Genomic DNA, 22,718 nt, shown 5'->3' with positions numbered 1-22,718 from the left:
TGTTTAAATATTTATTTTAGTGAAATCACAATGAAAATATATTTCCTGCTTGAAACAAACCCTTTTCAGAATGCCAGGACTCACAGGAATGCACAGTTGGATTTTGTGACAGCTGAAATCTGTACAGTAGATGTTTAATAAATGGAGACATTTTATACTAAGTTTTGCAGATTAATATTTTTCCACTGGTGACATATGTAATGGAAAAAAAAAATCTTTTCAAAATGAGGTCACTGCTTTAAAAATGTAAGAAACATTGTCAAATTTAAAATGCTCTTTCAGAAAAGAATTCAGTAACTGCACATTAAGAGTGCCTTAATGTCTGCGACAAGCAAAACATCTGCTTCAGCAGCGGAAATGGAAAGTTAATACTTCAGATAAGCAAAGGAGGTTTTGCAAAAGAAAAAAGAAAAGAAGAAAAAAACAACCCTGCTATAAACCTTGCCCAAAACTCACATGAATTCTTCTTTGATCAAGGTAGTTCAAATGGAACAAATAACTCCCTCTTCCAATTAGTTTCATATCCTCTAGCCCTATTAGCTTTCTCTCCCCACCCTTTTCTCGCTAGATTTCTTCATTTTATCTTTATTTGACCCTGGGAGGGAGAAGACTGAAACCAGTGTGTGCTGTGACCTGGCCCCACACATCCCCACGGCAGGCTTAGAGTATCCCTAAGGCGGTATGGACTTGGTTCAAAGCTGCAGTTGCCTCCAGATCCCACCTGACCTTGTGCTCTGACATCCTGGACATCTCTCTCGCTGTACTGGCCCCCTAACACCAGCCACAAACCCCCGAAAGGGGAGACATCAGATTAGTTGAGTATGTCACAGCCTCTTCACACTGCTGGCAAGCACATGCCAGGTGGCTTTGCTGCACCCATGACTAATGTGGGCCCAACCTTTTGCCCCTAACCCTGCCCCAAAGTTTGTTTATGTAAAACAGAGAGTACACTGGTACCCAAACAGCCTATCTCAGAGCCACATGAGAAAAACACTATAAATCTAGCCATTGTACTCTGTCAGCACGCTTGACAATTTTTCCTGGGTGAATGTCTTTATTTTGCTGCCTTTTGCTTTTGCTTTACCAAGACTGGACTGGGATATAAAGATTTGCAGTTGTTCCTGAGCTAGCTACATCCAAGTCCAAGACGATGGAAACTGCAACGCCATCCTAAAGGTGTTCAGTTAGGATATGCGACACTTGCTGAACCTGCATGGAATACTTTACCAGCTGACAGGATAGAAAAGTCCCACTGATCCAGTGGAAGGGAAAGAAACTAAAGACTAGGATGGAGCAGTTGTATTTGCAGGTATAATGTAGAAGTTCTCATCCACAAAAGAAAAAATGGATATAGGACAGGCAATATGATTTTAACAAGACAAAAACAAGAAGGTAAAACAAAACAGAGGGAAAGTGGAGAACTGGGGGGTGAAAAAGACTTCCTAAGGAAATCTATAACAACTCAAAGTTTAGAGAATCAATGCACAAAAGGGGATGAACACAAACTTTTTTCTAGAACATTTTCATTCTTCATGTTTGTCTAAATAAAATGTAGAAAGGCATAAATTTCTGCAATTTTTTTCTTCATAGTGTAAAAGCAAAGTAAAAATTGTAAAATTTCTCCTGTGCTTAAGCCCAGCACAAACTAGTTAAATATTAACTTGCATCAGAGGCAGGAGACTATCTAATTTACAGTTGTAAAGGTTATGCAATTCAAGTCACTAAAATACAAAGCCAAAGCAATCATAAGGCCTTTGTATTTAAAATTATACAAATATATAACACTATAGTTAAAATGCAAGTACACATCTCACACACTATGGATCGTAAACTACAATTTCTCTTGTATTGGAAATTCATAACGTACTTTCTTTAGCTATTGGGTTTCAAAATGAGGTCATATAACGTGAAATGGATTTTTTTATACAATCAAGTGCTTAAAAGCTGTATTATATATACTTCCAGATTGTTTGTTTCTGTAGAATCAATTATACTCTAAAATTTGCTCTATGAGAAAACGTTTAAACTCTTCATACAATATAGTGTGCTTGTTACTATATAAAAATTATAATAATAAAGGTAAAAAGTCATAGCAGGTTTGAGCTAAACATTGTAAATTTTTCGTGTTAACTCCCATATTAATGTGAGGAAGCTATAGAATTTCTTCAGCAAAAACCTATTCATAGTTCTGAGTAGCAATTACTGTTGTTACTGCCATTAACGAATCAACAGAGACATCTGGGACTGGTGGCTGACCTGCTGCCTTGAAACTTTGGAAATGGTGTGGAAATAACACTTGAAAACCATTTTGAAAGGTTTTCTACCATCTCATCCTTTCTTCAGTGGTAAGATATAGTCTGAAAAGAAGACACTTAAAAATAGGCATCTCTCTGTAGGTAACTATAGACAAGGGGAGAGAACAGCAGTAGTTTGAATGCCAATGGATAGTGTCATGTTAAATGCCGTGGTTTAGCTCTCCTGGCATTTGTAAGGCCAGGCTAAGTGGGGCTTTGAGCAACCTGGTCTAGTGTAAGGTGTCCCTGCCCAAGGCAGGAGGATTGGAACTAGATTATTTTTCAGGTCCCCTCCCAATCCAAACCATTTTGTTATTCTGCACAGGGATGTCATGAGTTTCTCACAGATCCTGTGTTGTGTACAAGGAAGTATCCTAAACACATGAGTATGTCATAGATCTGTTAACTGAACAATAATATTATGTATCAGGCAGCTAAACTCCGTTTATGGTCAGCAGAGATGGAGAGCAGGGTTTGGCTGTGGAAAGATGGGTGTAAGGGGTTAGTTCTGCTCCAACTCCAGGGTGTCCCACTAGCCTTCTGACTCCTTGGAGTGACACAGTCAAATGCTTTATGTGCTATGCAGATGTCTTAGATGGTATATTGCACTTCACTTATTGATGTCTTCACTTAGGTGTCCTGGAGACTGGATTATGCTTTCTCTTTTGATTCTAGAAGATCTGGACATTGAGCTCACTGAAATTAGAAGTTCAAAACTGGGGCATAGAGCAGACACAGAAAACCTTTCTTCCCAAGGTTTCCTGAAGAGGATGTTCTCTATGCTCCCACAGCTCTGTTGGGAACAAGATAAGGGAAACTGGAGACTGAGAGCCGCAGTTTGTCTTGGAGGCCAGATATCACTGAACATCTGTTATACTATAAAAAGAAATGAGAAAAGGTCATAGTATATAGACAATTTCTGAAATATTTAGCAATAGTTTTGGCAAGTAGATGTGCAAGTAATGTCCTAATATGACTACATATTGCTTTCTGGGTGATTAAAGTGGCTGTATATCAGAAATGTGATTGTCTGCACTTCCAGAAAAATGTAAAACATGCAGAGATTTTACTTTCTCTGCAGTCATCTGCTACTCAATTAATCACACTCATAATTTTAAAATTATGTAAGCAAAATTTGCAGATTTTGTTTCTGGAAATCTTCAAAACCTCCCTCTATTTACATGGAAGTTTGGCTTAATTACATTGCTTAAGGACAAGTATATAATGACACTTTAGATCTTGTGGAGCATCCTTTTTGGATAATCTGTGCTCTAGAAGAGTGGGAATCTCCCATGATCCTTGTGTCAAATTTGTCAAAGCTGAGCCCATCAGCCAATTTGGTAACATATCATGAAATCATGTTTCAAAAAGGGACAGAAAACACTAGACAGAGAGAGGCAGGACGAAAGGAGTGAGAAACAATCAGGGAGAATACCAAGGTCAGAGGAAGAGGTGCTGGAATAAATATTCCCACTGCAGCCTATGGAAGACACCAGAGTGTTCTGTTCAGATGAGTGTTCCTAAAGGAATCACAGCTTCTGAGGAGCCCTTACCAGCACAGGGGAAAGTGTGAGGAGGCAGGTCTAGCAGAGAGTAACACTTATGTACTGATCATCTCCCACCTTGTTTCTTGGGAAGTAAAGTTGAGGTTGGGAATGGAGATAGGAAAGGTATTGTGTTAATGTTTATATTGTTGTTTCCCACTATCGAAATTAATTTTATTTTTAGTTTATTACTTTTTTTTTATTCTAATTGGCAATAAAATGAGTTAATTTTTCCCGATAATTCTGTTTTTCCCATGACTATAATTGTTAAATTATGTCCCTGCCTTTATCTTGACCCATGAGTTTTATCATTCCTGTTCTTGCTATTTTCCCCACCTCCATACCAGTGAATAGTTGAAATAATCAGGCAGCTGGGTGAGTATTTGCCTGTTTGCCTGTTGACTATTTCCCACCAAAACAAAAATATCAGTGTAATTCTGGGTAGTATTGCAGCAGTAGTGATTCCAAGAGGTACCTGACATTAGTCTGCATCTGTTTTGATGTCTTCTCTCACTCTCCTAAAGAGCTTTGCACTCTCAAATACTGCTGCATACTTTCATGCTGTGCTTTAGGGCACCCAACACAGCTTTAGATAATGCATTAATCGCATTGCAGCACAGTTCTCACATTACTTAATTATTTTTTTTAACTGAAATACATCCCTAAAAAGTAAAAATTTTATCTTAGGTCTGCAGGAGAAAGTACATGAAGCTCAGAGGAGACCCATGATCAAATGCTGTTTGGTGAGGATGTGGCTAGTCTCTTCTAGATGGGACTGAAGTTAAGAGACTAGACATAAACCACTGTATTCCAGGAGTCTGGACACCAAGAGTAACTACAGGAAGTGCACTTTACAGTAGCCACAAAGAGTAACTGGAACAAAAGTATAAACGTTTCACCAGTGAACAGAGCAGGGATGACAAGTAAGCAAAAAGAGTAGTATTTATTACAACAGACAGCAAAAAACCCCACTAAGCATTTGAAAACATTTAGAGCAATGTGCCACACACATTAGATTTCAAACCATAATGCCAAACAAACTTCTGTTGAATAGTGTAATGTTCCAGTAAAGGAAGAGCGCACTGAAGGCAAAGATGACTTTGCAGCTGCTTCCAAGCTGTTACTGACAGAATATCAGAATACAGCTTGTTCCTTTGGGATGGATGACTTCAGTATTGAGTTACAAAGCAAGAAACATGGAAATGACAGTGCGAGGGAAAAACTGAGATGAGGAATCATTAGCCAAAATGATGACTTGTTGTCTGATATACTGTTCTCCAGATCTGCACAGGAAAAAGAGACAAATTTTTTAGAGACAAAAAGAAAAATTTGACCACACTGCATGGTCTGAAGACAGGTCGTGTGGCTGCGATGCACCAGCATGCCAGGCAGCAGGGGTCAGTGGTGACCACAACCAGTGCTCTGCCGAACTAAAAATAAAACAAAGAAAGATACCCTCTGATTAGGAAGTGACAAAGATCAGCAGTGCAAAACAGAAAACAAAAGGGTAATATAAGGAATTCCAGTGTGGACCTAAGAATAGACTGATACTAGTGTATCATACAAGGGAAGCTCAAATGAAGGGAAGAAGGGAAGGGCACAGACTCAGTGTAATTCAGTTCATCTGTTACAACTGGGTTTTAGTATACTCACAGCAAATATGGAAGTGTGGTGCCTAAACGAGTAAACAACAATTGAAGAGCTAAGAAATACATGGCCTGGTACAATAAACTGTGAAACCATTAAGTATTTTTAACCAAGCAATGTTTAAAATGAGACAACCAAATGAAAAGGAAGAAAATTCTCATTGCTGGAACAGGAGAGATGGAGGGATTCTTTAAAGGCAATAATTAATAACATCTCCTTATCTCAAGCACAGCTTTATATATAATATCTGAAAACCAAAAACTAATCCCACCCCATCAGGATTTCAGGACAATTTACAAACAAGAAGCCAACAAATAACAGAGAGGCAGGATATAAACTCACAGCAGAAAAACGAGAAATATTTTACTCTCTTCCCTGATGAAACTGATAAATGTGCTTAATGAAATCTGTGAAGGCAGAAAGGAAAAGCCTTTCTAAATAATAGAAATAAGGAAACTGGATAGGATATTGTGAAACAGTGACTTCACTGACTTGACAACTGGAGACAACTTGTGCTGCTCTTCATAGCAAAAATAATTTCCAGTGTGATACAACACATCAGTAAGTATACACAGCTTACAAAAGCAGACAAATTCTGTTTGATAAATAGAAGATTAGGTCAACTGCTTTTCCCTTAAACTGTACTCTTTGTCCTCAGGATGAGTCAACAGTACTTCCTAAAAAGGTCAGTACTATCCACAAAAAAAAAAAAAAAAATCCCCCCTCCCATACCTAGTAAAAAAGTGCTTGGGCCAAAAAAACCTAACAAAAAACAGCTAAACCAAAACAAATCTTCTTTTAACTCTTATGACAAAAGGTTACACACAAAAAACATGAGAGAAAGAGAAAACTTTGAATGAGGTAATTCTGATTAAATGCAATACTGGATTATACTCTGACTCTAGAAATATGAATGGAAGGACCAGAAGTATGAAAGCCCTGACCCAGTTAGTGAACACTACCAATGCATCACAAGAAGACTTTTCTTAATCTCAACAAAGTTACAAAAAATACAATTCTACTTAATTCTTATAACTTCAAGCTCAAATCCTGACAGAAGTATTTGAATGATGTAACACAAATATGTAATTGTATTACAAAAGTTCACTAACTATAGAATTTCTATTGCTTTTTGATAAATGCATCAAAAAAGGTAGATAGGAACCTGTTCAGACCAATTTTTTGTATCTAATAAATCAGTATTCCAAGACCACATCTATGTTAGCTGAAATTGAATCACTATTTTCTATTACCAAAATTCACCACTTCGACTTCAATGATTTCTCTGTATGCTCAATACTACTACAAAAGATTGGTGGCTAAGCTCAGAGTGCTAAGAATTCTCTGAAATAATACTTGTGAATCTGAAACAGTTCTAGCATTATATTGCTTGAATATAACCATATTCACATACTTATAAACAAGTTTATGGACAAATGTGCTAGGCACCAAAATTTAGTCACTCTGTGACACTGCAACTGAAGCTGAATGGAAATTTGAGGAAAAAAAAAATCTTTTTTTTTAGGTTCCACAAGGGGCAGTGCATATGCATCTTTTAGATCAGTAGATTGTTGTAATGCATGTAAGTCTTAAATATCTGAGAAAAACTATGTTGATAGAAATCTCAGAGGTAACTCAAACTGCTCAAGAAGTCTTACACTAAGTAGGCTTCACTACCTACAGTTTTGTTCTATTTTGTCTGGATAAGTATACTGGTTACTCTCAAACTGTTGAACCTTTGGGAGGAAAGTGACTACACTGGGGAAAGATTCCAAAGGGAATAATATATATTACTGATGTCTTCGTAAGGATGAGATTGACAGGACAACCTTCAAAGAGTAAAAACAGAGGCCCAAAAGAGTATTCAGGTTTAAAGATGATTACAGTTTAAGAAGGCACATTCTGCTACAGTTGTGAAGCAGATGCATGGTATTTAACAAATGCAAAAGGAAAAAATTTGAAATCAGTATTGAACATCAGACAGAGAGTAGTACCCTGGCTCTCATACCTATTTGGCCAATTTCTTAGCTGGCAAAAAGTGAGATTACTTGGTTTACTCAGGAGGAGCTTGGATAGTAGCTAGGGATTCAGGCCCTGGTACACTTTGATGTGTTTTGTTAAAACTAGAAAAAGGATCAAGAAAGAGGTTTGGCTACTAGTAGGGACTTCAGTAATGAAAGGATGGACATAGAGACAGAGAAATAATTGTATAGTAATTGCTCTGTAACATTTGTTGGCCTCCATACTCTTAATCTTCTGTAGCTAGCAAGAAAGAAGGCATTCCAGTAGTGATGCAATCAGAAGGCATTAGAAGCACGTAGTAAATTAACAAAAGGTTGAAATTCCTTTAAATTAATAAATATATCACAGACACATTTATATGGTTAGTTATGGATGTTGCAATAAAACCTCTGAGGTTTGACCTGATGGCTCATTTTTTTATCGTGGGAATGAGTTATGGGATGGGAGCGGGCTATGAGAATCAACTACTGTTTGTTTACTCAACTGCAGGGGGAAAAAAAAAAGCAAACAAACAACAACAACAAAAAAACCCACCTCAACTCTGTGTATATGTGAAAAACAGAAATACATTCAGTTCATGTAGACTTCAATATGTTTGTGGGCATCATCACTATGAATAGGAATCCAAGAGTAGATTTAATAATTAAGACCACCTTAATTAAATAACTAATCAATGTCCAAGTCCATGTGGCTGTACAAAACTTGTGGCAGCTTACAGAGAGAATAAAAAAAAATTCTAGAATTGGGTAAAAATTCCATTACAAATTGAATGATTGTAAAATCAAACCAATTATCCAAGCCCAGAAAATGCATGCACTCCTGAATAATGTTATGCATCAACAGTCAGTGGGCCTGCTCTCATGCAAAGAATTACTCTAGTGTATAAATTTTTCAGGACTGGCCCCAAGGAATATAATGCCACACAACAGAGCCCAAACACAGTTTGCAGCCATTCAGAAAAAGTACTGGGGGTAGAGGTATCAAAGCTGTGGACATTTGAGTAAAATCAATAAAACTATACAAATGAATTATTAAAAAATGCTAGATATTTCAGACCTTACACAATGCCACTCTACTTTCACAGTTTGTGTGACCTTCATCTGGAAAGAAAGGGTCCAAGCAATTACAGGAATAGGTAATAAGCTGAATTTGGCTAATGGGAAGAAATAAAAAAAAAAAAGGAAAGAGGAAAAAAATTAAAAAAAAATGAAAAAGACATCAGAAAATCAGAAAATTTGTGTTTAGACCTACCATAGTGTTTTCCAAGTCAAAGCTGATTATGACTGTTTAAAAATAGAAAAAAATTGGTCATTGCAGAAGCATTTGAAATGTTACCTCGATCACATCAAGTAAAAGATGGCACAAGAAAGAGCAAAAGTGGATACAAGGGAAATGGTGACTGAGGAAATCAAGAAAAGAAGATTCAATGTTAAAATACATTTGGTACCTTAAGTGAAAGAACTTGACATATTTACAGTCCACTTGTGATAGAGGCCTGTTTCATATCACCTAGGACTATTTTCACAATATCAGCATAGAAGTTATAGTTTAGGTGTTCCATATCTCTGCACAAATTTGCATACTTCTCTTCACTGACTCTATAAGGAGACCAGGCTCCTATCTCTGACACATAAACCATCTAAAGATAGGTTGTGTGAGCACTGTCTGGAAGCAGAAGAAGAACTGGCAGCCTCTAGTAGTAAAGAAAAATCTAAAAGAAGAAAACTTACATGAAAAACCTCCAAAGAATATAACACTTGGGAAGCATTGCTTTTCATATCTATCACACATCACCCAAAAGATACAATAGCTTTGCAACTGCAAATGCAAACTTATAAAAGGAGCAGGAAGGTTCAATAAAATAAACAAGAAGGTTCCGGCTTGCATGTTTAGACAGAGGCAAGAGGTCTAGTAAAATGAAAATCTGCCCTTGGATATTTGTCCTATGTTTAGTTAAAGGGTTGGATAGTGCCAAGTAAGACTTTTAAGATACCTACCCTGAAGTAACTTTCAAACTTCAGAATAGGTATTCAAATATGACCATGGACTTCCATTAAAGATGCAACAATTAAGCAGAGTAAGGCAGTGTTTACTCCAGGGACTTTACAGCATAAATGTTCTTTATGCCAGGGGAAAAGAATGTAATTCGACCTGTGAAGGACATTCACAGAGAATGGCAGCATCTACAAGCATTCCCCATTGAGTTAGGATCCCCACTTTTGTCCTCTAGGTTGCATTAATTTTGGCTGTGAGAGAAGGTAAAGTGAATACCCTGCTAAGTGTCAGATCTGATTCACAGGGTAAGCAACAGGATGTGAAGAGGGCATATCAAAAGCTCACAAAGCTCCATAATCTCAGTCATTCCCTGTACATTTATTTATGTAAATAGACTTGGAGGCATGCCCTGAAGATCAAAAAGTAGCATAGTGAAATTACTTCTCTTAAATGAGACTGGGAGGTTCAACATTATGTGACGGATTGAAGGAAAAGAGCTTACTGATTTAGATAATAGTTAAAACAAAAGACAGCATTAATCTGATGTTTACATGGTTCAGATATGGGATACATCTCTCATACAAGCATTTCCTACAGTGGGTAAAGAAAGGAACAAGCTTTCTTTGACCAGAACCTGTGTTTAGGAAAGGCAAATGTCATAGGTTTACATTCTCCCTTTCCTTCAGTCCTGCTTCTGAAAGACAGCCAGGCTTTGTGACGTTGTGAACTAGGAAAACAGACCTTTACTGATGATCTAGGCCAGGAAAAAAAAAAAATCAAACACCTTTGCCCACCCATAGCCTTTAAAATTTATTATCCTTAACTTTTCTACAGGTGACCAAAGCCCATCCTTCTTTTTACAGTCATGTTTAGAAGTAGACTGTATATTTAGAGTCTATAGTAAAATAGACTGCACATTTGCAAGGCTGATCTTCACTTGCTAAGCTGTGGTTTAGTCAAGCACTTTGTAGTAACCAACATGCGATGCACATTAGCTACTAGAACTACATTCTGCTACTTTGACTGCCCAGTAAAGCAAGATGGAGGTTAAATCGTATTTCTCAGAGGTTTGCCCACTCCTTGCTGCAGTTCATTACATAGTAGTGCAGGGTACATACCGTGTGCAATGTGATTGTTACTCCAGCAGTATGGGCATATATAAATTAAAAAGTATGTAAAAAGAAAAGGAGACAGAGAAAACCAAGATAAGAAGAACTGCAGGTCATCTTCATGGATTATAAAAATGAGGCCTAAAAAAATTAATAATGAGCAATGAACTACATCTAGTGTTGAATTCCCTGCCTCTCTCTGGGCTGGCATTAGCTGCCATTATAAATTGAGGGAAGAATTCTCAAAATAATTTCAAATAGCCACTAGAGATTCTGCACACCAGTTAATGTGTGTCTGTGGGCATGCTAACAAAGGCAATTCCTTAGCAAGCAATATGCGAGTCGCCTGGGACGGTTAATGAACCTGCTTTGTGGTAAACTTTTTAGTGTATGCTACAGAGACCTTTCAAACATGTAGCTTTTGGAATTCTATTATTTCTGTAAAGTTCTTTTGACATAAATTCCTGTTTCCTTTTATTCGGGAGATTCTTGCAGTGCAGTTTTCACTGTGCTACACATATAGCTTTGGGCAGCTTATTGCAAAACTCCTAGTTGTTATCTGCAGTTGAGAATATTGTTTCCTGCTTTATTTTAAAGTGCAGGGATTTTGTTATTTTTTTGCACTATTTCATTTGTACATAATATTTAATCTGTAGTGCCTCTCAGAGAGTCAGACTGCTAGGAAGTTACTTTCTTCTGTCACATTCTGCAAATATTAAACTCCAGCTCCCCATCATCATTTACAGCCTGTCCCCTACAGAGGGCACCTTTGTCTTATTGGAATTGCTTCTGCAAAAAAGATAATCGCTGGTTATCAGAGAAATAACTGAGCCTTAAAGAGAGCTCAGACTTCTCACAAACACAAGGACCTTGCTTGCCTAGGCTTTTTAATTAACCAAATTTTGCACTGCTACTCAGCAGCAAGAAATTTCTTTCTGCATTATTATAGTCTCCCCCAAGAAGCGAGGCGACGAACTGAAGATGGCTAGAATTTACATGAGAGGTCAATACGTGCTGAGACAAATTAAAGAGCATAAGTTTAGGGGCTTTCTCTTTCCATCAGTAATTAAGGGATTTGTCATTAAAAAATGTTTCTGAGATGAGTACTTAAAACATTGTGGGAAAACAAGCTCTAGAAAGAAAGTCAACCATTTCCCAAATAAATCTTTCTAACAGACCTCCAATTAGTAATTGGTATCTGAAAGCTGTTCAAGTGGAAGAAAGTAAGATTTTATTCTCCTTTATAGGGTTAGATTATCAAAACTAACCCTGAAGTTTTTATTTGGGGAAAAATATCAATTGACTGCAAGACTGAATCAAAAATTAATTTTTCTCCCGATTTTTTTGGTGTGCTATTATTTATGAAGTGTCAAGTACATCATTCATAGTATCTGCTGGTTCTGAATAAAACTAGTGACAGACACTTTTCTTCTCAAGACTGTTTTCCAGCTCAATCTGTAACACTGTCTTCCTTTACAGGCCACTTCACAAATGTGTTAAGACAGATGCAAACATCATTGATTCATAAATGGCAAAGTGAGAATTCTAAAGAATAATATTTCCTCTGTCATTTTAAATATGTCTGACTATTCAAAACAAGCTACAGCTGTAAAAAGAAGTGTAAGACATTGTATTTATGTGACTCCCGAACAGGCCAATACTGTGTTAGTTCATATTAACTGGGGGAAAAACACACAAATAAATGTATTGGTCCCTTTGCATAATGCTTTTTAATGATGTTCCTATCAATAAAACTTACAAATAGCCTTATAAATTTAACAGGAGGCAACCTGTTGCAAGAAGACTTATTTCCCAGGCTGGTTTCTGGGACTGACGTTGAGTGTAAAGAACCTAACACAAAACCCAGCAAGGAATGTGCCCTGCCTTCCCTAACATTTTTCTAGAAGCTCTTATAGAAAATGCATTCATGTTTACATTTTCAGCTTCAAATACCCAGCACAAAAGCATGAGAACACAAAAACCTGAATCTCTAGTCTAGGCTGCTAAATTAATTAAGCAGGACCTGTATTCGTGCGTAATACTTTAATGCCATTGGAATACTGTCTTAGGGAGCATTTTAGCAAGCTCCTCCTGTGTTATAATTTTACTTCCTTTTTCTTCTCTAATTATAAGCCAAAGCTGGATTCCTCACTAATGAAGGAAACGGTTTTTAAAGATTTCATTTTTAGAAGTCAATAGGAACGCTGCCCATGTAAAGATTGCAAGATCAAGAGCTTGTACCTATAAAAATGCCCAGTGTGAATATAGGTTTTAAGATAGTTACTGTAATACAAAACAGTTCAAGCTACATTTGCACTAGTGCCAGGAATGTTCCATGGAATGTGATGGCCTACACTGTAAAACTTTGAATTGCCCTTGGTACACTATAGCATCCAAAACCCCAATTCCTGCTGCAGTTTGAAGGAGAGGGAAGCTGCACATCCGAGACCTTTCCCAGCTGGAAGGCTGCTATTACCCTGTTTTGAACAGAAGTTTACAAACAGGCATATGTGCTAGTTGGCTTTATTGCATAGGAACATTCCCAGGCAAGTTTAATTTGCTAGCATAAACCTAGCTTCCAAAACTGTGTTTACTGCAGCCATTATCTATCACTGTATTTAAAAGTATTTGGCTATCAGCTCTTACTTGTAAAGTGTATGCTGAATTCTAAGTTTATGTCAGTAGGAAACAAAACAGTCAAGAAAACACTTTCTCAATTACAGATACTTCTATATGCATTATTTTCCTGTAATTGTTTCAGCTTGATAGGAAAAAATAAAACTCAGAGCTGTTAAGAAAATGTTTGTTTTGAATATGGTTGCAGATAGTACAGATTACAACAGAAAGTAAAAGCCATAGAAGAACATTTCAGAAGTATCTAAACTACTTATGAGTCCCACTTTCAAAAGAGGACAACTCTACCAACGGAGAATAAAAGACCTTCATTTTCAGCAAGGTCTCCATGATAGTCACAGTGAAGACACTGGTGTGGTTGAATTCAGCCCTTAAAATCTTTGTTCAGCAAGATGACACATTTTCTTTGAGAAGTAAGAGAGTCAGCTTGGAAGTGTTCCTCCTGGTTATAGTGTATTTGTCAACTGGCCTAAATTTTCCAAGGAAGAACCAGTGAAACCATAATTATTGCAGACCTCATATTTGATTCCTCATGTTCATTGCTGCCATGTAGGAAACCTGGCTTAGTTCTTTTGTCCTGTGGGAATAATAGAAGCTGGATGTGTGAAAACTGGTTTCCCACCCTGGAAATGACCTGCCCAACTGGTTATTAGCTGTACCACAGAATTCAAATATGGACGCAGAAGCACACAGCCTCATTTTAGCTTAACCTTCCTTGAAGGTCTGCTTGTGCAAATGTAGTGAACCCAAGCCAAAACTGTTTTTGTTTAGGCATGGATTCTCTCTTCAGAAAACCCCAGCAGCTCTGAGATTTGTGCCTCCATCAGTATGGCTGACAATGGAAACCGACACACTTGGGGAATTGTGTCAAAGTGAGCTTATGTACAAAGGGATTTTGGCACCTACTAAGTCATGAGACAACTGGCAGGATGTGTGTGGAACCTGAGTTTTGTTGTGGATCTAAGTTGCCCTGTTCCTCTTCACGTGTGAAAACAGAATAATCCTCAACTGCCTGAGACTGATCGTTAGATAGAAGGGTGTAATTAAGCAAAAGCACAACAATTAAAACTCCTTCTAACCGGCTAGATTAAAGTAATTTAGATGGTGGTAGCTCATTTTTCTTGTTTTGAAATTTACATCTTAAGTTTCTATTCACATATTTAGAAGAACAAATTTTAATAAAACTAACTTGGGAGTATATCATTTTGCCTAAAAAGTGTGGATAAAATTTAATTATTGTAATTCACCTCCTTTTAGATGTTTATGGTTTTCTTAAATTTGTTTCTTACTCAAATGTATTCACTGCTTTTCTGTGAAAATTTCCTTTTCTTTTCAAAGTATAAGGATAAAATGTGGTTTTCTTTTTTTCACACTTCTGTAACTCAGCTTCTTCCTTTCCTATGTTAAGTCTCTGCCTATAGAACTGCAGCTGCACTTAAAGCTATGAATGTATTGAGGAACTGCTAACTTTGTAACTATCTTTACTGAATAAATATTCCAAGACTTTACTTTGTATAAGGACTCAAATACAGAAGCTTTAGACCAAGTATTCTTATTAATAAATTTCAGTTGCAGTGAATCACTGAGCACTGAAGAGGAACAGACAACAGTGAATTCAAAGTCTTAATAAAAGTCTTTTGCCATTATCCACCATCAATTCATGTATATTATAAGGGAACTTATTTTGGCCCTACTACCCTCTTTAACTTACCATAAAGATACAGGAACTTTTTAAAATGTTTTATATCCATGCCAACTGTTATCCTGTTTTAAAATAGGTGGATTTTTTTTTTTAAATGAGAAAATAGAGAAAATCAAGAATTGCCGCATTATTTTTAACTTGTATAATATTTAGTGCCTTCCCTATTAATGGGTTTATGTAACAAAATTTTGGCATAGGGAATTATTTAGGTGTACATTTTGGTTCTTATTATTGATGAAGAATGCACAGCACAAATAAGGGAAAGGTGTTACTGTCAAATAGAGGTAGAGAAGGGATAAATGTTAATCCTAGATTGCCTTTCATTATCCACCAGATGATTTTAGACCTTGAGCCCAAGGTGCTTGAGAACATACTTGGAATTTACCTTCTCTGTTAAACAAGGTCTTAATATCCTAAGACATTTACACAATGGTTTACTGAAAGCTTTTAAAGACAAGAGTTAAAAGAAGACAAGTCTAGTTCATCATCACCTATTTGTGTTCCAGTGTGTGTGATATAATCCAAAGCTGCCTCTTACAGCTTTGGGAACCCTGAACAAGAAATTATTTTATACTGGACACCATTTTAAGTGCTTGGATCTGACCGGGAACATTAACCAGTAGCCCAATCCACAACAAACAGTAAGTAAATATAAGGGACATTCATTGCCATTGTGAAAGTTTATTTTGAGCTTATCCACTTGGTATCTTCTATCCAGAGGGTTGTTTGTTGCCTTCCTTGCAAAGTTCATCTCCACATCAAGGAGATCAGACAATCTCCAAGAAAATCTAAATACTGCCCAGTAACAATCTCTCATGACGTAAACAAATAAACAAATCCCCCAAAACACAACTTCAAAACACCTGACAACGGAACAGGCCCTAATGGAAATATCTCACAAATCTGCCGTGGTTTTCAAGTGTTGGGGGGCGGTACCCAAAGCTCAGAAATGTGTCTGGTGTTTTTCATGTTTCCCATCAAGTCTTTACAGTCCGGCAGCTCTTCCAATTGCTGTCCGAGTGTGAAGATGCTGCCTATGAAACACTCGCCCCACTCACACACCTCCTCAGACAGATGGGGAGCAGCAGGGCAAAGACAACTTTTCCATTTCTGCTTTTCCTAAGCTTACACTTAGACAATGAAGAAACAAACCCTCACTTAGTCACAGATGGGCTTAAACCTTCTTTTGTCCGCACCGCATTCCCCGGCTGGGCGCACATTTCCCTCCCCCGAGGGGAGGATTCTCCGCGGGGCGCGGAGGCAGCACTGCGCCCCCCACAGGCACTAGCGAGCGCTGCACCTCCTGTCCCGGCTCCCGGAGCGGCGCTGCTCATTCCGCACCGCATCCAACCGGGAGCTGGGGCACCGGGGCGGGGCAACCCTTGCTCCCATATAAAGGACGCCGTGCGCGCACTGTACAGACTGTTGTCATTTATGCTATTTTACTTTATTGAAGCTGAAGTGGGAGAGGTTACTGGTAAGCGAGCATGAGGCATGCAGGCAATTACAGCTTTTTTTTTTTTTTTTTTTTTTTTTTTTTTTTTTTTTTTTTTTTTTTTTTTTTTTTTTTAGCATTACCCCGCAGAGCAGCCTCCCTGCATCACAGCTCAGGGCTCAGAAGTAAGGTGTTCTCTCGCTTTACTTCTCTGTTTTTACTACAGGAAACATCCGTGACGTCCCAAAGAGGCATAGCTGAAAGCTTTCGCAGTGCCGTGCACGCCACGTTAAATATGAGCTTCCTTTTGTGCGGCTGGCAACGTAACTTTGGTTTTTTGTCCAGGCTGGCATGGGGGAGAATTTTCAGAAATGTCCTCCACTGATACATTCATCTCTTGTTATTTCACAAAGACGTGATCTCTTTAGTACTATTGCAGGAGACATGCAAAAACCCCCAAAACCCCCCAAAAAACCAAACAAAAAAAACCAACCCGGGAACGTTTCAGGAGTCTACTTAGGAACTTTCAGACTTTGTTCCTCTGCTTTGCTACCTAAATGCAGTAGACAGGAATGGGAGATAACGCTCCCATGCCAATGAAGAGATCAGTTGCTTGCCTACTCTTGTTTATGATAGTGGAAGAAACACTGGTTTTCCCTAAAGCAGATTTTTTTTTTTATTTTTTTGCCGGTAGCCTGATGCATGGAAAGCCAGTGCATTGTCCTCTGACAGCTGATGCTTATCGGGCCGGTGGGGGTATTGTGTTTCAGCTCGTGGCACTGGAAAACCTTGTAACTTTCTTTTGAAGTTAAATGGCTTCATTTTGTTCCCGTGTATGAATAACTCTCCGAAGAAATACGGTGACCCAAAAGTCGACCCGTTTACAACGCCCGTCCAAGCGACCTGCTCCTGTCTCTCGGGCAGAGCTTTGCCCAAGAAGGTGCCCCCGGAGGAGCAGGCGGGCGGCAGGAGGAAAGGGGGAGGGAGGGGGAGGCTCCTCAATCAGCCCAAGTTGCATCGTAATTTAATTGTATTTTATCCTACCGAGGCATGCAAAATATCGAGCAAAACACAAGTTTAAGTAATTTGTTTGTACTCTTACCTGTAGGAGTTGGAAATTAACAGCCCCGCTAGTTTACTGTTAAGCCTGGAGAGCGAGAGATTGCTTTGCAAACATTACAGTTATTATGTCTGCAGTTGGTACTCTTTGTATAAATTATTGATCAGCCATCTTATTTTTCTTTCTGCTTAATGGATATTATAGCATAGCCGTTTACACTCTATAGTTAAGGTTGTGTCAGCACTTCCATTTATAACATCCTCCTCTTACCGAGAGTTTATAACTCTATAAAATTCCGCTCTGTGCTGAAACTTTTCAAGCAAGGGCTCGGACTTTTAAAAATCCTTCCTCAACCCCGCCCCCCAAAACAACTAATAATGTTTGTCTGCTTTTTTGAAATATGGGAATAATAAAGGTAACACAACAGCCCCCCTCCCCCCCCAATGTTTTCCATTCACTTAAGTGACGTGAGGAAGAAGAGGCTGAGTCTCGCAGGCTGTCAGTTCCTATGTAAAAAGAAGGCGGCAATGTGAATTTTTTGTCGTTGTTATTAATATTGTTAGGGGAAGCAATTAGTGCTGGAGCTGCAGCCGAGCCGCCGCCCTCCGCCCGGCCGGGCGCGGGGGCCCGACCGCCGCCCGCCCCCCTCCCATCGCCCCGCGGCGGCGGCACCGGGGGCTCGGCGGGGCCGAGGGATGGACCGAGCGAGGAGGACTCAGCGCTCGCCCTCCAGCTCCCGGGCGCGGAGCAGAGATCCTGCACCGGCAGAGACCGCATCGGAGAGCCAGGAGCACTGAACCCGGTGCCAGCGTTCCGGCTAGCCTGGCTTGGGAGCGAGGGGTAGAGCGGCTGAGCGAACTAATTCTGTAAAGGGGGGAAGGCACGGCAAAGTGCAGCTCAGATTAGATCATGGCTTTAACACAATTTAATGGAAAGGGCTTTGTACTAAATAATTATTGCCCCGAGCAACTCTTCCTACCTGTTGGTAGGTGAATTAGTACGTTGGACTGAGGACCTCTAATGAGAGCCCAAGTCTAACTCAAACATCACAGAAGGCCCCCCGTCTATCCCAGCTCTCTATTAGACCACGCAGGGAAGTTGGTTATCGTTTCCTCCCTGCGCTGCAGTTCTCCTGCTCGGCTGTCACTTGTCAGGTGAATGTCAGCAGGCAGTGTCCAGTCACTGCTCCATCCATCCATCCATCCATCCATCCATCCATCCATCCATCCATCCATCCACCAATCCTTTCATCCATCCCGAGCCAGCCCGGGACGGGAACATGACCCGAACCGTTTCACCATGTGGCTCTGGTAGCAGCAACGTGACCGAGAGGCTCAGATCGACAGAAACGCTGTGTTAGTTGCTGACTTCGAAATGCCTTTTCTGAAGTCAGAATAGCGACTTAAGGGAAAAAAAAAAATCGTAAATAAGCAAGTAGCTTAATTGGCGTTTGGTTTTTGCAATTTCCATATATGCGCTTGTGCGTGGGTGTGTGTGTCGGGCGTGCGCGTGTTTGTGTGTCGGATGCGGGCGAGGAGGGAGGAAAGGGATGAGAGGGCTCCCGAGCCGTCGGTTGTCGCATCTCTCAGGACAGCGCGTCCTTGGTCGGAGCACCAGTCAGCATCCCCGGGGATAACACCCAATGCTCGTGGGGATGAAGGGGAAGAATTGAGGGATGTTTCCCGGGGCTACATCCTACCCCTCTCCTCAGGCGGTGAATACCCTCGGAGGCAGTGAGCTGACTCGCGGGAGTAAAGCCGGCAAAAGACGCTGTAGCGCTGAAGTGCCGGAGTTGGGGTTAGGCAGGGCGTGTGCGAGCTGCCAAGCCCGCAGCAACTCCCCATCCAGCTCTGTGCTGGGGATGGCCAGACGCTGCTGTCAGCTCTCCGGCTGAGAGTTTCACGTCAGACACTAGCGAAAGCAGGAGCAAGTGCTCCCAGATTCTCGTTTTTAAGGACCTCAAAAGTTATTTTTAATGGCTCCTGAAGTTTCTTCACTTTCATTCTTCCACCACTAGGTTTTTTTTTTTATTATTATTATTTCATTTGTAAGGCAGGCACCATATGTAAATACAATTTGTAGTAAACAGAATGTAAAAGCAATCTTGCCATGTATTTTGGATTTTTTATGATATATAGTGGACTGTTCAGAAATGCATGCTATTGTTAGAGCTGTTTGTGCCCGGTGTACTAATGTACTGTTTGATTGAGTGAATTAGCAGTCATAACAATCTGGCAGTCTGGCCATAGAAGTGTGCTCAAATTGATTTGTGTTATGGCTGGACTGGAAAATCTAGTGTTAGTTGTTTTTTTGCCCTGGAGCATTGTTTGTACCAAACTCCACTTTTCATTTAATTTTCCAATAGATTTTTGAAAGACCAAAAGGTTTGTGATCAACGTTTGCTGCACTTTATTATTATTCAGCTATTAAAAATATCCTATGAGTAATTTCAGGTTCCCCCAAACCTTGCTTTCAATTAGAGTAAACATAATTAGCGTGACATCGTGCTTGGAATGGCAAATCTCCCTTTGTATCTATTAAGCATGTTATCTACTTGTCCTGTCACTGAAAGGAATCCAGTTTGTATTTGTATTGGACAAGGTTTTGTGCTACTTTGACTATAACACAACAATTAGAAAAACAGCACTGCAGTCTCCAGTTGCTTACTACTGATACAACACTTTGCATCAATCTCAATTGTATTCATGGTGTTTGTCAATGTTTAGTAAATGTCTTGGTGGAAGAGAAGCAGAAAGGGACCCCTTTTCACACACTTATATTTCTATAAGTCTGTTTTCCTGAGCGATGCGGGGGGGGGGGGGGGGGGGGGGGGATTCTGTATGAGGTCCCTCCCTCTTTCTCAGTCTTCCCTCTAAATAGCAGATAGCTCTTCAAAGGGGGATTGCTGCTTGAGAGTTGAGATTAAAGCAAAGCAGAACTTACCTTCTCTTTTCCAGTACTTGCTCCTTTCTTAGAACCTCTGCTCGGCAGTTGTTTGCCAGAATTATAATGGAGCACGATTAAACCTAAAACATTACTCTATTATCACACAGAAAGCTTTCTGAAATCATCTAGTTTCTCCTCTTCAGAAACAGTGAACAAAATAGGTCACTAAACAAGGGTAAGACAAGATACAAGATAGAGAGGTATTTCTCAGGAAAATAAATTCCAGAGAAATGCAGGAAAAAAAAATTGTGGATGAACTTAACATGATAATACACTATTCACCCTTACCAGGTGCCTGTCTGCTGTACGCATCCCCTCCCCCGGTCCATTCCTTCACACACATTCAGAGATAAATACTTTTCTGGGGTGTTTTACTGAATGAATTTAAATATTTAATTATCAATAATAACTGAAGATGGGGGAGGGGGCTGGTGTACTATCCTATCTCCTGTCAATCAAGTATTCAAATTCCTTAAAATGCAACAGCTACAATGCATTTTGTAATTGCATTTTACCCTTTACAGCTGCCCTCAAAATTGTAATTTAATAAAATAGTGAACTCCATATCAGTCTTTTTTTTAGAGCAATAAATTACAATCGCTGTCAATACGTCTTACTGTTTTAACATACATTTTAATGAAATGGTAAAAAGAAAAAAAGAGAAAGAGAGAGAATACCTGCCCTGAACAGCTACATGAACAGAACAGAAACCCTGCTTCAAACAATATTCCAGGAAAGAAATTAAAGACTTCTTAATTAGTGCAGCAATTAAGCTTTCTTGGTCGCATTTTAATCAGCCCAGGCCCTATCAAAGGACAAACAGAACGATTTGCAGGTCTTTGAATTTTAAACAGTCTTATTGATTTCAGCACCATAAGTCTTCACTTGACACAGGGAGAATTTTCAAATATCAGTTACAGTAATTTGAGTTTTGCTGATATCAACTCAGAGAGAGAAAAAGAAAACACCCAACAATATCATTACATGAAAGGGTCAGCAAGTAAGAGAAATGCAATCTAGAGAATTTTACAAAGAATGACCTCAGGATTTGTTGGTTTATGTGAGTGTGTCAGTATAGGTGCGAGTTAAATTAAATTGTGACACTCCCCATAATAATTAGAAACACTTACCGTGCCAGGAGCTTTGAGGAATCTCGAGCCTTTTCAAAAATCTTTCTTTCTACGTTTCTAATCCCAGTGTTGCATTGATATAATCAAGGTTAACCCAAACCCCTGGTAGTAAACCCTTTCAAACTACATTTTCCTTTGGACCATGAGAATTGTGTATCTGTGGGAGCACACAGCAAATAGAAAAACAGAAGAGCTGGTGTGCATCACACTGTAGGAAAAGCAGAGAACAAATGAAGTGGTAATTCCTAATTCAGAGTTCACCCAGATCTCCAAGTGGCCATATCACTGGCTCTGTCCTGATCTTCTTTCGGAGCTGTTCAGTCTTCACAAGGTGAGAGAAAGTGACGTGCAAAAAGAACAGGTGAGGGAAAGAAAATATGGACAGAATTGGCTTTTCTAAAAGTGAAAAAAAGAGAAAAAGGCAGTGTATTTACATTTTGAAATTACAAGTTTTATGTAACACTAGATCCCACCACTGGGATCCCACCACTGGAACTCAAGTTGTATGAGCTCCTCCAAATAAACATTCTCAAAAAAAAACACCTCACCTAAAAATGGCTCAAATAAGTGTTCTGTGCAATTATGGGTACACAAGACTTTAAAGTAAACCTTTACTCTGTGTTTTTATGGTTTTATTTGCAATTTTAAAGATTTTAGTGCAGGATAGCTTAAATTTTACTAGCAAAAGGTTTCTTAAGTGTAACTAGAACACGAATTCCCGTAAATTAAAGTACAATAAGCAAGCAGATCATATGAGAACAGTTTATGTCTGATCCTGTGGAAATTCCCCTGCACCAAATTACTACAGTTGAGATTATCCACTCTACAGATGTGTCATCCCGTGAGTCATGTCTCATGTAATAGTATCATAGGGAAAAAAAAAAAAAAAAAAAAAAAAAAAGGCTATGGGCACATACATGCATCGCAATTAAGCATATACAGGGCGTATTTTTTAAAACAGGAAGAACTACGCACGCCCCGACCCCTGGTTTTGCAGACCCCCCCATCTGTAGCAGTGGCCATTTCTTTACCCCTTTCAAAGTGCGAAGTGCCCTGGAGCCAGGCAGAAGACAGCCGCGGGCTCTCCCGGCGGAGCCCGGCACGCCAGCTGCCAAACGCGCTCCAGCCGCATCCCGGCTCGGGGCCGGCAGGTACCGCGCCTGCCGCCGCCACGCTGCGCATGCGCGGGCGAGCGCGCCG

This window comes from Sylvia atricapilla, chromosome 2 (assembly GCF_009819655.1).
Source record: "Sylvia atricapilla isolate bSylAtr1 chromosome 2, bSylAtr1.pri, whole genome shotgun sequence".
NCBI classification, from domain to species: Eukaryota; Metazoa; Chordata; class Aves; order Passeriformes; family Sylviidae; genus Sylvia; species Sylvia atricapilla.
Note: the sequence above shows the minus strand (reverse complement) of the source record.